The sequence below is a fragment of the Macaca mulatta genome, chromosome 11 (assembly GCF_049350105.2).
Source record: "Macaca mulatta isolate MMU2019108-1 chromosome 11, T2T-MMU8v2.0, whole genome shotgun sequence".
In the NCBI taxonomy this organism is placed as follows: domain Eukaryota; kingdom Metazoa; phylum Chordata; class Mammalia; order Primates; family Cercopithecidae; genus Macaca; species Macaca mulatta.
In genome coordinates this window covers 117246219-117262070 of record NC_133416.1, presented here as the reverse complement: position 1 = coordinate 117262070, position 15852 = coordinate 117246219, and the positions used below count along the sequence as shown (strand labels likewise).

The window sequence follows — 15852 nt, the reverse complement described above, 5'->3', positions numbered from 1 at the left end:
GACTGCAGTGAGCCATGATTGTGTCACTGCACTCCAGCCTGGGCAACAGAGTGAGACCTTGTCTCAAAAAATAAATAAATAAGGCCAGGCATGGTGGCTAAAGTCTGTAATTTGGGAGCACTTTGGGAGGCCAAGGTGGGTGAATCACCTGAAGTCAGGAGTTCAAGACCAGCCTGGCCAACATGGTGAAACCCCGTCTCTACTAAAAGTACAAAAATTAGCCAGGTGTGGTGGCAGGTGCCTGTAATCCCAGCTACTCGGGAGGCTGAGGCAGGAGAATCGCTTGAACCTAGGAGGTGGATGTTGCAGTAAGCCAAGATCACACCACTGTACTCTAGCCTGGGCAACAAGAACAAGACTCTGTCTCAAAATAATAATAATAATAATAATAATAATAATAAAAAATAAAAATAACCCCATGCTTCTATCTCGATGACAGAAAGACAACCCAAGTCACAAGTGAGCAAAGGACTTGAATAGACATTTATCTAAGAAGATATACACGTGGCCAGTGACCACATGAAAAGATGCTTACCACGTAGTGATTTGTATTAGGGAAACGCCAACCAAAACCGCATGACATACGACTTCATTTCACTAGGCCGATTATTATTTTTAAAATGGAGGCCAGATGCTCATGCCTGTAGTCCCAGCACTTTGGGAGGCCGAGGCGGGCAGATCACCTGAGGTCAGGAGTTCAAGACAGCCTGGCCAACATGGCGAAAGCTGGTCTCTACTAAAAACACAAAAATTAGCTGGGCTCGGTGGCAGGCCCCTGTAATCCCAGCTACTCGGGAGGCACGACAATCACTTGAACCCGGGAGGTGGAGGTTGTACTGAGCTGAGATCGCACCACTGCACTCCAGCCTGGGTGACAGAGCGAGACTCTGTCTCAAAAATAACAAGTATTGGTGAGAAAATAAAGACATTGGAACCTTTGTGCATCACTGATAGGAATGTAAAATGGTGCTGCTGCTATAGAAAACAGTTTGGCCATCCCTCAAAAAGTTAAACATAGAATTGCCATATGACCCAGCAGTTCCACTCTGAGGTTTTTACCCAGAAGAACTGCAAACAGGGATTCAAACAGAAACTTTATTTATTTTTATTTTTTAATTTTTAGTAGAGATGGAGTTTCATTGTGTTGGCCAGGCTGGTCTCGAACACCTGACCTCAAATGATCTATCTACCTCGGTCTCCCAAAGTGCTAAGACTACAGGCATGAGCCACTGTGCCAAGCCTCAAACAGATACTTGTAAGCTGAATGTTCATAGCAGCACTATTCACAATAGCCAAAGATGGAAACAACCCAGATGTCCCTAAACAGATGAATGGGTGAACAAAATGTGGTCTATCCATGCAATTCAATTTTGTTCAGCCATAAAAAGGAATGAAAGGCACATGCTACAACATGAAGGAACCTTGAAAACAAGGTGAGCTTCTTGTGAAAGGAGCTAGTCACAAAAGGCCACATAGCGTATGATGCCATTTCTGTGAAATATCCAAAAACAGACAAATCTGTACAGAGAAAGAAAATTGGTGGTTACCAGGGGCTGGAGGAAGGGGGAATGGAGAATGGAGAGGGACTCCTTAATGGGTATGGGGTTTCTCTGGGACAGTGAGAATGTTCTGGAACTAGACAGAGACAGTGGTTGCACAGCATTGTGAATGAACTAAATGCCACTAAATTGTTCACTTAAAAAAAAAAATAGAGGCCAGGCACGGTGGCTCACACCTATAATCCCAGCACTTTGGGAGGCCGAGGTGGGCGGATCACCTAAGGTCAGGAGTTCGAGAGCAGCCTGGACTCGAACTCTGGTGAAACTCTGTCTCTACTAAAAAAATACAAAAAGTAGCCAAGTGTGGTGGCTTATGCCTGTAATCCCAGCTACTCAGGAGGCTGAGGCACGAGAATCACTTGAATCCAGGAGGTAGAGGTTGCAGTGAGCCAAGATCACGCCTGTATTCCAGCCTGGATAACAGAGTGAGACTCAGTTTCAAAACAAACAGACAAACAAACAACAACAATAATAGAGATGGTGTCTTGTCATGTTGCCCAGTTGGTCTCCAACTCCTGGGATCAAGCAATCCTCCTGTCTCAGCCTCCCAAAGTACTGGGATTATAGGCCTGAGCCACCGCACCAACGAATTGTTCACTTTTAAATGGTTAATTTCATGTTATGTGAATTTCACCTCAATGGAAAGGCTCAACCCCAAACATGCCTTATCTTCCCTCCCTGCCTGATTTTTCTCCTAGTGTACAGGGCTCCTCATATACAGTATGTCCGACTTACGTGTCCATTGTTCATCCTGCTTCTTTAAAATAAACATTCCAACAGGGTAGGGATTTTGTCTGTTTAGTTAACTCACGTATCCCTAAAGAGTCTCTGGTACTCAATAAATATTTGTTGAATAAATGAATTAGATAGGGTGTGGTGATGAAGAGAGTCCCGCCGCCATCCGCACCCCCATCTCTAATTCTAACAGGCTCCTGTTAATGATGATCCCCAGTCTGGGCTCATTTTCCCCTCCTTTTCCTGAAGAGCCGCATCCACAGGCTCTCGCTCAGCTCAGCCCCTTTAAATCCTTCTCTGCTGAGAGTTTGAGATAAAGGGGGCCACGAGAGAAGACAATGAATCCATCACAATGTGTGATGAGTTGTCTGCTCTGTGACTTCCCACAGCAATTTATCATGACCCGGAACCACAGCTGTGAGGCTGGGTGTTCACCTGCCAGGACCTCGCTCCCCAACTGCTTCGGAGAGGGATGTTTAGAGGAACTTGTCAATAACCATTTACTGAACAGCTGCTCAGATGCAGCCCTGTCCCAGGCACTCAGCCAAATGACAAATGAACTACATAATCATTCATTCATTCGGTGCTTCATTGATTCTGTGATTGATTGATTCCTTCATTCATGTGGTTGTCAAACATTTGTTGAGCACTTACTATGTACCTTGGACTGTGGTACTTGATTTCAAAGATGTCAACACATTATAGACCAGGATTTCTCAGCCTAGGCACTGTGGACATTTGTTTTGTTTTGTTTTGTTTTGTTTTGTTTTGTTTTTGAGACAGGGTTTTACTCTATGGCCCAGGCTGGAGTACAGTGCGCAATCACGTCTCACTGCAGCCTCAACCTCCTGGACTGAAGCAATCTTCCTGCCTCAGCCTCTCAAGTAGCTGTGACTACAGGCACACACCACCATGCCCGACTAATTTTTTGTATTTTTTGTAGAGACAAGGTCTCCCCATATTGCCTAAGCTGGTTTTGAACTCCTGGGCTCAAGCAATCCTCCTGCCTCAGCCTCCTAAAGTGCTGAGATTACAGGCATGAGCCACTACGCCTGGCCACTGTGCATACTGGGACCAGACATTTCTTTGTCACAGGGGTTGTCTTATATTTTAGCAGCAACTCTGGCTGTAGATGCCAGTAGCACTCCCTCAGTCATGACAACTAAAATGTTCCCAGACATTGCCAAATGTCCTTGGGGCACACAGTCACCCCAAGTTGAGAATCACTGGTCTAGACAACTATATTTTCCACAAATTATCAGACAGAGAAAAAAAATGCATTTATTTTTGCTGTTTCCTCTCTCTCTCTCTCTCTCCCCCCCGCCTCCCCACTTACCTACCTATCTAGCTAGTTACGTTGGAAGGCAAGAGCATAACTACAGCTAACATTTGTAAAGAACACACAGTAAGTGGTCATTTTATCTTGGTTATTCTCACAACAACTCTATGGAGAAAATACCACTAACGCTCATTTTACATATGAAGAAATCAAGGTTCAGAGATGTTAAGCAAGTTGTCCAGGGTCACATGAAGATTAAGGGGCAGAGCCGGGCTTCAAATCCAGGTCCATATGGCTCCAGAGCACATGCTCTGCACCACTGCACCACACATTCCCTGGCACAGAGCCTCACACATTGTAGTGATCAATAAACATGTATTGCCTGGATGAATGAACACAAGAATGAGGTAAAGATTCTGAGAAAGGCCTGGAGAAGCATAGGCTTCAATATAGGGGCTTGACATTCTGGAGGAACATGTATTATCTTAATTATTTCCATCCATCAGTCCATCCATCCATCGATCCATCCATTCATTCACCAAGCATTCCCCAAACACCTGAGTTGTGCCTGGCACCTAGGAGGAATTCTGGTTTCAAGATCTCATAGTCAGCTGGGCATGGTGGCTCATGCCTGTAATACCAGCACTTTGGGAGGCCAAGGCAGATAGATCACTTGAGGTCAGGAGTTTGAGACCAGCCTGGCCAACATGGTGAAATCCTGTCTCTACTAAAAATATAAAAATTAGCCGGGCGTGGTGGCAGGCACCTGTAGTCCCAGCTACTCGGAAGGCTGAGGCAGGAGAATCACTTGAACCCGGAAGGCAGAGGTTGCAGCGACCCGAGATCACACCACTGTATTCCAGCCTAGGTGACAGAGTGAGACTCCATCTCAAAAAAAAAAAAAAAAAAAAAAAAAAGAAAGAAAGAAAGAAAAAAAAATTCTCATAGCCAAAGAGGACCCATGAAATGTGCTCAGGAATAATTGCAACATCAGCTACAAAGTGAGAAGCTACGTTATGAAGGGGCACGTAGATACTACATTAGCCAAGACTTTTGGTCAAAAGTGATAGGCATGCCTGCTCCAATTGGCTTAAGCAACAAAGGGAGGTTACTGGCGCCTAAATCTAGTCGAGGTTGCAGGTATGGCTTGATCAGCGTGTTCAAATGATGTCGTCAGAAATCCCTCCATCATTTCCCTCTGGCTTCCTCTAAGTCAACTTCATTCCCTGCTAGCATAATGGCCACCAAGAGCTTTAGGCATACAACCTGCCAGCTTAGCAACTCCAACTCAAAGAGCACCACTTTCAATAATTTTAGCCAAAATTCCAAGACTCATATTAGACCAACCTGAATCATGTGCCTGCTCTTGAACAAAGCACAGTAGCCAGGGGAAAATGATGCTTTGATTGTCTAGTTCTGTGTCCTGAACCCACCCCTGGGACTTGTGGATGGGGACAGCTTGACCTGAGCCATATCAACTGAAAATATAGGAAACATGGCGCTACTAAGAGATGTCTATTCCAGGTATGATGGAGCCTCAGAGGAGAGCAGGAGTCTCTTTCAGCTGGTGGATCAGGGGAGGCTGATCCACCCTGTCCACACTGGTCCAATAAGCCACAGCTATAGATATGAAGGTCTGTTGAGTTCAGGTTGAGCTAGAGGGGGAGGTTGGGCATGGCAAAAAAAAATCTATCCATCTCTGCTACAGTTAAATATTTGAATATTGGATTGTTTACGGATTAATGAAATCAGTGACCTCTGAGGTCATCTAGGGACCCAGCACATTCCCACAGGACACAACCTAGCACCTGGTCAGAGCAATTGTTCATACCTGAGATCCTGAACTTTCAGACCCTCCCCTAGTCCCCACCAGCCTCTGTCAGTGCCAAGCTGGACAGAACAAACCACATGAGGTTGGTTGGGCCTCTTTCCCCTGGAAAAATGCAGAATGGTCATTTTTTTGTCTATACATTCCTGGACAAATAAATTCTCTTCTGGGAGCTTTTTCCTGGCTGGGCTATGTTATAGGCTTCATAGCCACCCAGATCCCCTGGGAACCCAGAGTTCCTTCCACGTGTAGGACAGGCTAGTCATCAGCTCCAGGTCAGGGGACTGTCTCGTTTGTACTGGTGGCAGGAATTCTTGGTTGTCCTCAATTTGGTTGTCCTGACTTTCGGTGGGAAACATGGTCAACAGAATAAGGACTGCATTTCCTACCTTCTACTGCAGGTAGGTGTGACTGCATGACTAAGCTCTGGCCAATGACCTGCAAGTGGCAGTGACAGGTCATGCCCTTCAAGGGAGGAACATGCCCTTTCTTTCTCCTTTCCTTTTTCTTCCAGCCTTCTGTTTAGAATTGAGTTCTGGTGGGAACCACTTAGGACCATGCTGATGAGGGTAACACCATAGAGATGGCAGAGCTGGGGCTGGGCGTAGTGGCTCATGTTTGCAGTCCCACCACTCTGGGAAGCCAAGGTGGGAGGATTGCTTGAGACCAGGAGTTTGAGACCAGTCTAGGCAACATAGGAAACCTCGTATCTGCAAATAAACTCCTAGCTCAAGCAATCCTCCCGCCTCAGCCTCCCAAGTAGCAGGGCTATAAGCACACACTACCATGCCTGGCTAATTTTAAATCTTTTCTTTTTCTTTTCTTTCTTTCTTTCTTTTTTTTTTTTTTTTTGTAGAGATGAGGTCTTGCTATGCTGCCCAGGCTGCTCTTGAACTCCTGGACTCGAGAGATCCTTCTGCCTTGGCCTCCCAAAAGTGCTGGGATTATAGGCATAAGCCACTGTGCCTGGCTTATACTCTCAATGGAGAGGTCCCAATTGGCCACTGGTCAGCCAATAGTCAGGCTCTCCTGGGCAGATGTTCACCCTGATCCAATAAGCCACAGCTATGGATCTGAAGGTCTGTTGATTTCAGGTTGAGCAAGAGGGAGAAGTTGGGCATGGCAGAAAAGCCTAACACTCTCTGCTACAATTAAATATTTGAATATTGGATTACTGAACCTGGGCATAGAGTCCTTATCTTCTAAGAGCTTATATCCTATTACTATTTTATTATTATTAATAACATATCGTTGTTAATTAATAGCTACAGTTCACTAAACATTATTAGGTGCCAGGCGTGGTGCTTATAATTAGAAATCCCACTGAATTCCCTTAATGAAAATTAGGCAGTCAGAGACCTTTCTTCACAGATCGCAACCCCAGGGATGTTGGGGATTTCAGAAATGTGTTTTGGGGAAAGAAGTATAATTATTCGACTTTCACTTAATCAGAGAAGCTAAGTGGTAGGTGGAGTTGTAAAGGAAGGCAAAGAACTGGGCAGGCAGATGCTAAATGGGAGATTGTTCCAGGCATAAGAGAAATGGGGGTGGGTATGAAAAAAAGTGGGAGAGCGAGCGAGAGAGAGCCAAGGGAAATTTGGTTTAGACTGGATAAAAAGGCCAGTGAACAGGGGGAGTTTTGGTAACAGCTATGCCATGCTGTCAGGGAGAAGTACACAGATCTTCAATCATAGACTCTACCACCATCCCCTCTCCTCTTCCTGCAGGTGGGAAGAGCCAAGGTGCTCTCCCTACCCCTTCATCCTGGGGCCTTCAGAGATCCTGAGCTCATTCTCCTGACCTGCCCGTTGGTTCTGGCCCTCACGTCCTGTTTGCTGTACTTACTTTATCCCATGTCACCATCTCCATGCCCCAGTCTGGTGACAATCCCACTTCCTGCCCATTCCATTGGCTTCTCCATTTGACTTGGAGCTCTTCAGCTGGATCGAGACAACTACTCTGATGAATGCCATGTCACTGGCTCAACAGAATGGGCCCAAGTGAGTCCATATCATTGACATGAAGGTGCTGTCAGTCTGGTGGGGGCTGAGGGAATGAGACTATGTTTTAGCTGTGTTTGTTTGATTGTGAGGAATAGACGGTCACAAACTGAGGGCATAGTATACGGATGCTCAGAGAGAAATACAGAAGACGAGATCTCATAGAAAACAAGAAGAGATGTCGTAAATGAGTCAGGCTTCCTGGAGTCCAGGACTAGGGAGGAACTCTCTAATGAGGATTACTCCAAGGAGTCTCAGGGCTGATGGGTCTTCATGCCGAAGCCCCACATTCAGCTCCTCTCTTCCTTCTCTTGATCTCTCTGCTTCTGCTTTTTGTCTCACGTCCAAAATGTCCAACTATTCAGCATAACTTTACTCTGCTTCCCCTCTCCATGCTCTGTAGCAAAATGCCCTGTTGGAATTAAATTAAAAATTTTAATCTCTGCTTAGTGAGAGAGATGGTGACTCACTGATGCAGGAAGGTATTTCCCCTTCCAAGGGTGATGTATTCAGCTTTTGGGTTAAAAAGGAGATGCTATGAAGCACAGGTGGCTAGCCGGGTAGATTACATAAAAACACACAAGAAATGCTCTTTCTGTTAAAAGAAGAAAAAAGAAAAAACAAAACTTGGCCAGGCACAGTGGTTCATGCCTATAATCCCAGAACTTTGGGAGGCCAAGGCAGGCAGATTGCTTGAGGTAAGGAGTTTGAGAACAGCCTGGCCAACATGCAAACCCCATCTCTACCAAAAATACAAAAATTAGCCAGGCATGGTGGCATGCTCCTGTAGTCCCAGCTACTCAGGCGGCTGAGGCATGAGAATCGCTTGAACCTGGGAGGCAGAGGTTGCAGTGAGCCAAGATCATGCCACTGCACTCCAGCCTGGGCGACAGAGCGAGACTCTGTCTCAAAAAAAAAAAAAAAAAAAAAAAAGAAAAGAAAAGAAAAGAAAAAAGAAAAGAAAAAAACTTGTTTCCTCAAAAACTTAAATATAGAATTACCACAAGACCCAGCAAGTCTACTACTGGCTATATACCCCAAAGAATTGAAAGCAGAAACATGAACAGGAATTTGTAGAACCATGTTTATAGCAGCATTATCTCCAGTGAGCTGAGATCGTGCCACTGCACTCTAGCTTGGGCAAGAGAGCGAGACTCTGTCTCAAAAAATAAAAATAAAAAATAAAAAAAGAAGTCCCAAAGTAGGGTGGCTCCTGAGTTAGTTAACTCAATGGTTCAAACCAAGTTCCTTCCATCATTCTGCTCTGCCATTCAGAACATGTCATTTCAGAAAGACCATCTCTTCTCACATCTGTTTCTTAGGAATGACTCCTTCCTTCTTTCCTTCTTTCCTGCCTTCCTGCGTTCTTTCCTTCCTTTCCTCTGTCCCTCCCTCCTTCCTTCCTTGACGGGATCTCAGTCTGTCACACAGGCTGGAGTGCAGTGATGTGTTCATAGCTCATTGCAACCTTGACCCCTGCACTCAAGTGATCCTTCCACCTCAGCTTCCCAAGTAGCTGGGACAACAGGCATGCACCACCATGCCTGGCTAATTTAAAAAAAAAAATTATAGGCAGGTCTCACTGTATTGCCTAGGCTGATCTTGAACTCCTGAGCTCAAGCAGTCCTCCCATCTCAGCCTCCCAAAGTGCTGAGATTACAGGTTTGAGCCAGTAGGCCCGTCCACTACATCTTTCTTTAGAAGTCCCACAACAAATTTCCTCTCACGTTTCATAGCCATACACTCGTTTTCATACCCACTCCTACACCAGTCACCCACAAGTGCAATGGGACTAACACAATATTCCCGAATTGGGGATGAAGTTGTCTTTCTCAAGAGTTTAAAACCTGAGTAAAATTGGGTATTCTGTTAACAATGAAAATAGAATGGTTTATTTATTTATTTATTGAGACAGGGTCTCACTCAGCACTCACTGCAGCCTCGACCTCCTGGGCTCAAATGATCCCCCCGCAACTGCCACCCAGCTTCCAGAGTAGCTGGGACTGTAGGCGCACGCCAGCACACCTGGCTATTTTTTCTTTTTCTTTCTTCTTTTTTTTTTTTTTTTTTTTTGAGACAGTCTCGCTCTGTCACCCAGGCTGGAGTACAATTGTGCAATCTCGACTCACTGCAGCCTCTGCCTCCCGGGTTCAAGTGATTCTCCTGCCTCAGTCTCCCGAGTAGCTGGAATTACAGGCACCCGACACGATGCCCAACTAATTTTTTCTATTTTTAGTAGGGACAGAGTTTCACCATGTTGGCCAGGCTGGTCTCAAACTCCTGGCCTCAGGTGATCCACCACCTCAGCCTCCCAAAGTGCTGGGATTACAGGCATGAATCCACCCCTGGCTATATTTTCTACTTTTTGTAGAGAAAAGGAGTCTCACTATGTTGCCCAGGCTGATCTTGAACTCCTGGGCTCGAGGGATCCTCCTGCCTCCCACAGTGCTGAGATTTCAGGCATGAGCTCTCATGCCCCACTTCGAATAAATTTTGAATGGGCAACTAAGAATGTCTGCTATACCCCCGAGACTGACAAGCTCTCGGGATTAATGGACACGTGGGAAGGATTGTTTCAAGCGTGCTTCTATTACCAACTAGCAGGTGGGGAGTATGAGTTCCCAAATTCTGGATCAAAGGTGGCTCACCCACAGATTCTCGTTCCAGCCTGTGAGATGGAGTAAAGGAAGAATGGGGCGTGCTCTTTATTTTTAAGGTCATGACCTCTGCACAAACAGTTCCCTCTCCTTCCTGCCCTAAGTAAGCCCTGGCTCTTCCCTGACAGTCCTTGAAGCCCTTCCCAGGGGATGGTGGTCCTCCTCTCAACCCCATGGTGTCCTCTGTCCTCCACACCTCTATTACTAGATCCATAGTCCTCCATCTTAAGTAAGCACTGAGGCTCCTGGCATCTGGCTGTACCACCTTCTGTGCCTTCTCATTGATGATGCCTACTCATCAATCAATCAACCAGTCAATCAACCCTTATTCTCAGAGGGCTTTGGCAACTGGCTTATCCTTCTCACCCAGTTTCTACTGCCATATTGGTGACTTTAATGACCCAGGACCTGGTCAAACTCCTGGCCCCTCAGTTTGTGTCCCTTCTTATTCCAATGACCTTCACCTCCACTCTGCTTTAGTCACCATCTCCCAGGACCATGTCCTGGACCTCAGTTTCTCCTGGAACGAATCTTCCTCTAAAGTCTCACATTTCTCTGATCACAGGCTCTGTTCTTTTGATCATTCTAGCTTAGCCGTTCTTTGAACTCCAGAATCCCTTGGCCCTTCCACTTTCCCCCTCTCAGGACGCTCCTTCCTCCATTTCCTTTCCCATCCAGCCTAGATTCCATGATCTTTGCTATACCCAGGCATGGACGTTGTGAACAACTCCCCAATATCCATTCCAACCCAGATGGTTGGTCCAAGTGGGTCATGGTCATTCCCTGTCTCTTGTCAGGAGAGGAACAGGCATGTGACTCACTTCTAGCACTAGAGGGTAGAGTGAGGTGGGGCGAAGGGGACTCTGGGAAAAATTTTCCCATGAAAGAGACAAAATAATTGATTATCTTTCTTTCTGAGGATGAACCCAACAACAAGGGTGGCAGTACAGAGAGACAGAAAGAATCCAGATCCTTGACGATATTGTCAAGCCACTAAATCAATCCACTCTGAAGCTTATCTTCCCCCAGGATATCCTAGTACATTAAATAATCAATTATTTCATATTTAAGCCAGCTTGAGTCAGGCATTCTGCTACTTTCAGACAAAAGCACCCTAAATAACATAATTTGCAACTTAGAGCAAAAGCCCAGTCCTGGATCAATGTAAATTTCCTTCCGTCCTGTTTTTATATTTCTTCTGGTTAGATTGGTGGAGAAGACAATAGGTCCTCAATCCTCCAGAAACCTCAGACATCTCTCTACCATCCACCATTAGGAGAGCCTTAGTTTTCCTCATCTATCTCCAGCCTTTGTTTAAGGTTGTAGAAGACCTGGGTTGTTATGTAAAATGGCCAGCTATCTTGACTAGGAAACAGATATTTTTTGAATTTCCCAAGGATAGCATGGGTATTCAGCTTGGGTTGAGAGGAATAGAGGGGAGATCTTGAGGTTTAAATAAATCCAGCATTTATAAGAAGGTAGGGTAGGTATATCCAGATTAAGTTGAGTGAACCAAGTAATTCCCAGTGGCTGAACTGAGTCAGGGGACAAAGAAAAGCTTTCTGCCCTGTGTTGTGGCCTGACAGGGGATGCAAGTCCCAGGAAAGGGTGATCTTTGGGCAGAGCAACAGAATCAGCCTTTTGCTCCTGCATCTTGGGCCTGGCTAGTTACAGTCCCAGTAACACATGTTGACACCATAACAAACAGTAGACACCAATGATGACATATCTTAAAACTATGTGAACCACTTGGCAAGTCCTGGTGGGTTGCTGGGTGTGGAGGTGGAAGGCGGTTCCTGTTGGTGGGAAGGCCCCAGGTCGCTCTCATAATCTCAGTCACCTAGACTGCTGGCAGTAACAAATTAATGGTCTCCAATTCTTACCACCACCCGGGAATTCCTGTTTTCCCTGTTGGCACTCTTCTCCCATTCACCATAGCAACTATTTTGAATCTTCTCAACACTCATCCCACTTCCCACCCTCCTGCCTTCCCTCTCACTCTCATCAGGCAACTCTGCCTCCTATTTCTTTTTCTTTTCTTTCTTTCTCTTTCTCCTTCCTTCCTCCCTCCCTCCCTCCCTTCTCTCTCTCTCTCTTTTTTTTTCTTTCTTCTTTTTTGAGTCAGGGTCTTGCTCTGTTGCCCAGACTGGGGTGAAGTGGTACAATCATGGCTTACTGCAGTCTTGACCTCCTGAGTTCAAAGTGATCCTCCCACCTCAGCCTCCCAAGTGGCTGGGACTACCCTGCCTCCTGTTTCACACAGGAAATATTTTTTGGGCCAGGCACGGTGGCTCACACCTGTAATCCCAGCATTTTGCGAGGCCAAGATGGGCGGATCATGAGGTCAAAGAGTTCGAGACCGGCCGGGCGTGGTGGCTCAAGCCTGTAATCCCAGCACTTTGGGAGGCTGAGACGGGCAGATCACAAGGTCAGGAGATTGAGACCATCCTGGCTAACATGGTGAAACCCTGTCTCTACTAAAAAATAAAAAAAAGCTAGCCGGGCGAGGTGGTGGGCACCTATAGTCCCAGCTACTCGGGAGGCTGAGGCAGGAGAATAGCGAAAACCCAGGAGGCAGAGCTTGCAGTGAGCTGAGATCCGGCCACTGCACTCCAGCCCAGGAGACAGAGCTAGACTCCGTCTCAAAAAAAAAAAAATAGTTCGAGACCAACCTGGCCAACATGGTGAAATCCCGTTCTCTACTAAAAAAAAATACAAAAATTAGCGGGGGGTAGTGGTGCATGCCTGTAATCCCAGCTACCAAGGAGGCTAAGGTAGAAGAATCGCTTGAACCCAGGAGGTAGAGGTTGCAGTGAGCCAAGATCATGCCACTGCACTCCAGGCTGGGTGACAGAGCAAGACTCCATCTCAAAAAAAAGAAAAAAAAGAAAGGCCTGGCGCATTGGCTCATGCCTGTAACAGTTTGGAAGGCCGAGGCGGGTGGATCACTTGAAATCAGGAGTTCGAGACCAGCCTGGCCAACATGGTGAAACCCCATCTCTACTAAAAATACAATAGTAGCTGAACATGTTGGCACACGCCTATAATCCCAGCTTCTTGGGAAGCTGAGGCAGAAAAATTGCTTGAACCCGGGAGGCAGAGGTTGCAGTAAGCCAAGATCACACCACTGCACTCCAGCCTGGGCAACAAGAGCAAAACTCTGTCTCAAAAAAAAAAAGAAAGAAAGAAAGAAAAAAGAAAAAGAAAATATTTTTTATTTTTATTTTGCTATGTTGTCCAGGCAGGTCTCAAAATCCTGGCCTCAAGTGATCCTCCCACCTCCGCCTCCCAAGTAGCTCGGACTACGGGCATGAGCACATGACTTTACACAAAATAGATGCCATCTATCTGATTTATCTTTATATCTTATAGAGACAGGGCTCCCTCTGTTGCCCAGGCTGGTTTTGAACTTCTGGGCTCAAGCAATCCTGCTGCCTTGGCTGCCCAAAGTGCTGGGATTACAGGTATGACCCACCACACATGGCCTCCACCTATCTTCGTGTTTAATACTTGACTCCATTCTGTTCCAGTAATTTATCTGTCAGGTCCCTTACTAGAGTGGCTTTAATTACACAGCTTTACCATCGCTCTTTTTTTTTTTTTTTTGGAGACGGAGTCTTGCTCTGTCGCCTGGGCTGGAGTGCAGTGGCCGGATCTCAGCTCACTGCAAGCTCCGCCTCCCGGGTTTACGCCATTCTCCTGCCTCAGCCTCCCAAGTAGCTGGGACTACAGGCGCCCGCCACCTCACCCAGCTAGTTTTTTGTATTTTTTAGTAGAGACGGGGTTTCACTGTGTTAGCCAGGATGGTCTCAATCTCCTGACCTCGTGATCCACCCGTCTCGGCCTCCCAAAGTGCTGGGATTACAGGCTTGAGCCACCGCGCCCGGCCTACCATCGCTCTTAATATCTCCTGGCCACTGGCTTATTTGTGAAGTGTTCATCCCGTGGCCTCTGGGTACTCACTGTCTCCTGGTTTTCCTCTCCTCCCTAGTGCCTCAGCTTAGTCTCCTTGATGTTGGTGTCCTTCAGGGAGCTATCTTCAGCCCCCTCTCCATGTCACCGTACCCTCTCCCTGGGCAGGACCGTGGCTCCACTCTTGCCCCTTCTGCCCATTTTCCAGGGTGCAGTCAGAGTGCTCTGAGTTGCAAATGAGATCATGCCACACCCCTGTTTATAAACCCACTTATTGCTCTCAGGGAAAATTCCAGACAGACTCCTTAACACCAGCACATACGGCCGGACGAGGTTCAGGTGAATGTAGTTTGTTTGGGAGGTGACCCAGGAAGAGGAATGGGGAAGGGAGGCAGGGAAGGGAAGGCAGTCGACACAGGAAGCACTAAAGAGCAGGTCACGGTGGGCGTGGTGATTCATGCCTGTAATTCCAGCCCTTTGGGAGGCTGAGGCGGTTGGATCACTTGAGGTCAGGAGTTCGTGACCAGCCTGGCCAACATAGCGAAACCCTGTCTTTACTAAAAATACAAAAATGAGGTGGGCGTGATGGAGCGTGCCTGTAATCCCAGCTACTCGGGGAGGCTGAGGCAGGAGAATCGTTTGAACCTGGGAGGTGAAGGTTGCAGTGAGCCGAGATGGTGCTGCTGCACTGCAACCTGGGCCACAGGGCGAGACTCCATCTCAGGGGTCGGGGGGAATAAAAAAAGGAATGGCAGGTCACGGCTGTGGGTATCTGGGCTCAGTCCCACTAGGGCCCTCTGGAGATTGCCTAGACCTGCATCAGGGCTGTCCCACCTAAGGGAATTGGGTTATTTAACGAGCAGTCCCCCAGCCTCTATTCTCTGAGAGCTCGCTCTCTTCTTTCTCTCTCTCTCACTCCTTCCTTTTCTTCATCCTTTCTACTTCCTCCCTCCTTTCTCCCCTCATGGACGTGAGCGCTTGACGCCATGTTTGCTTGTGGCCCCGCCCACAGCCATAGCTGATTGGACCAGGGATAAATAACTAGGCCAATCATTCCCCTTGAATTCCAGAACTGGGTAGTGGATCTGGGCTTGCACTTAAAGTGCGGAAGCCTAACCTTGAAGGCGGAGTTGGACCACGTGTCCTGGGAGAAACAGAGGAATCCAGTGTTTACAGAGACTCACAGTTAGTGCACAGAGAGACAAACAGAGGCGGGCTCATGCAGCTTCAAATTGAAAGAGCAGCTTCAGCTTAGGACAGTTTAGTTTCTGATTCTATTAACAGGTTCTCATGAGGTTGGGCCACATTTCCTGCACTTGAGTTCTGTGAGATAAGTGTTTCCTCAGAAAAACCTCCCTTTTCAGCTGAAGAATGTCACCTGATTATCTGTAAATTGTAAACACATACACACACATGACTGAGAAATCCACCATTCAATCCCCAATCCCCATTTCTTCACACGTGGCTTCTTACTCCACAGAGAAACAGAGACCACCATTCTCAACATCCCACTTAGTCTATCATAATCTTTGAATGGCTCAGTTGGTTCCATCTTCTCTACATCCTTGCAACACACAAACATTTTCCCTTGACTCCATTGAAAACCATTCTTACCTCTCTTTCTTTCTTTTTTTAGATGGAGTCTCACTCTGTCGCCCACACTGGAGTGCGGTGGCGCTATCTTGGCTCACTACAACTTTCTTTTCCTAGGTTCAAGTGATTCTTCTATCTCATCCTTCTGAGTAGCTGGGATTACAGGCAGGCGCCATCGCGCCCAGCTAATTTTTGTATTTTTAGTAGAGACAGGGTTTTGCCATGTTGGCCAGGCTGGTCTTGAACTCCTGATCTCATGTGATCCACCCGGCTTGGCCTCCCAAAGAGC

The 15852-nt window shown here is 46.7% G+C and overlaps 1 long non-coding RNA gene across 1 annotated transcript in view; it reads right to left on the bottom strand.

Moving 5' to 3' along the window:
- LOC114671075 (uncharacterized) overlaps positions 1-14205 on the bottom strand; it is a 29848-nt gene extending 15643 nt beyond the window's left edge. Inside the window, exon 1 of the long non-coding RNA XR_003720979.2 lies at positions 14022-14205. This is a non-coding gene — a long non-coding RNA (uncharacterized LOC114671075). The remainder of the gene's footprint in view (positions 1-14021) is intronic.
- Positions 14206-15852: the final 1647 nt, after the last annotated feature.